Genomic DNA, 1,687 nt, shown 5'->3' with positions numbered 1-1,687 from the left:
AATAGCTTGCACCTGCTCTCGTGGATTCACTTCAGTGTTGCTTGGAAGAGTTCCCGGCAGTCTGGAAGAGATTAATTGTGCCAATTGCCCCACTTGGTTTTCCAGGTTTTTGATTGAGGCTTCCTGGTTCTGGAACCTAGTTTCTGCACCTGCTATAAATTTTGTCATCAGTTCCTCCAAATTGGATTTCGGTTCAGGCTGATGATAAGTCTGGTGGAACGGCTTGGAAATATGCTGATTTGGCCAGGACTGGTTTGAATGTCCCCTCCATCCTGGATGAAAAGTATGGTGACTCTGGTAACCCTGCTGTCTTGACGAATTGCTGACATAGTCAACTTGTTCAGTAGATGGTCTGAACTGATTGCCAACTTGGCAGTCTGTACTGATGTGGCCTCCCCCACACAATTCACAATTAAGAGGCTGCACATGCATGGCAGCTATCTGCATTTCATCTATTTTTTTACTGAGTGCTCCTATTTGTGCAGCTAGTGCTGTATAAGTGTCAACATTATGCAAGCCTTGCTGCTTCCTAGTTTGAGTCCTTTCCGAATGCCATTGATAATTGTTGGCTGCCATTTCCTCAATAAGTGCATGGGCAACCTCAGGAGTTTTATTATTTATGGATCCTCCGGCTGCAGCATCTAATATGGTCTTATTTGAGTCAGTAAGACCATTATAGAAAGTCTGCACTTGCAGCCAAATGGGGAGGCCATGGTGAGGAACTCTCCTTAACAGCTCCTTGTATCGTTCCCATGACTCATATAAAGATTCCCCCTCTTGCTGAAAAAAAGTAGTGATGTCATTCCTCATTTTAGCAGTTTTAGAAGGGGGAAAATATTTAGAGAGAAAACGGCTGGCCATTTCGTCCCATGTGGCTATAGATCCTGCCGGTAATGAGTTCAACCAAGCTTTGGCTTTATCCTTCAAAGAAAATGGGAATAACCTCAGCCGAATGGCATCATCACTTACCCCATTGTGTTTGAAGGTGTCACAGATTTCCAAGAAGTTAGCAATATGGGCATTCGGATCCTCATGGGCCATACCACAAAACTGAACCGTATTTTGTATCATTTGGATTATGGCCGGTTTAATTTCGAAGTTATTGGCAGCAATAGTTGGCCTGATAATGCTGGAGACAGTCCCGGTGAGGGTAGGCTTGGCATAATCCATCATAGTTCTTTGTTCAGCCATTTCTTGTGCTTCTTGTCTGACTTGCTTAGCAACTCTCAAACGGACACGGAGAGTCCGTTCAATCTCTGGGTCGTAAAGGATCTCTTCCAGTTCAGGTCTGCTTGTCATAAACTGTTAAAGTCAAAGCAATAAAAATGCCAATATTCACAAAAGAAAATAAATAACTAATCCTATCACACTGAAAATGTAAAGTGAAGTATTGGAATACAAAACCTACATCCTATCATGAATAAATGAAGCCGATTATACTAAAAGCAGATTTAAACCAATCATCTTATTCAAGGTTCCTTTATCTACATCCATCGATTGCAACATCTGAATTCAGACCCAATTTAGATCTGAGTTCAGATCTACAAGTCTTTGGTATTGTTAGTCTAGAGAAATTAATAAATAATAATTCAGATCTGAGCTGGATATCTCATACACACTCATTGGTATACACTACAATATACATCCATTAAGGTTGGAATCAATTCTGTGATGCTTTAGGGTTGAA

The 1,687-nt window shown here is 41.3% G+C and overlaps 1 non-coding gene across 1 annotated transcript; it reads left to right on the top strand.

The window, feature by feature from the left end:
- Positions 1-706: 706 nt before the first annotated feature.
- On the top strand, positions 707-813 carry LOC148870584 (small nucleolar RNA R71). The gene has a single exon (XR_016108556.1). It is a non-coding gene; the product is annotated as a small nucleolar RNA R71 (small nucleolar RNA).
- The last annotated feature ends 874 nt before the right edge of the window (positions 814-1,687 follow it).

This window comes from Nelumbo lutea, chromosome 2 (genome assembly GCF_056320005.1).
Source record: "Nelumbo lutea isolate HS-2025 chromosome 2, American lotus-T2T, whole genome shotgun sequence".
Lineage (NCBI taxonomy): Eukaryota > Viridiplantae > Streptophyta > Magnoliopsida > Proteales > Nelumbonaceae > Nelumbo > Nelumbo lutea.
Note: the sequence above shows the minus strand (reverse complement) of the source record. Positions and strands in the feature narration are given on the sequence as shown.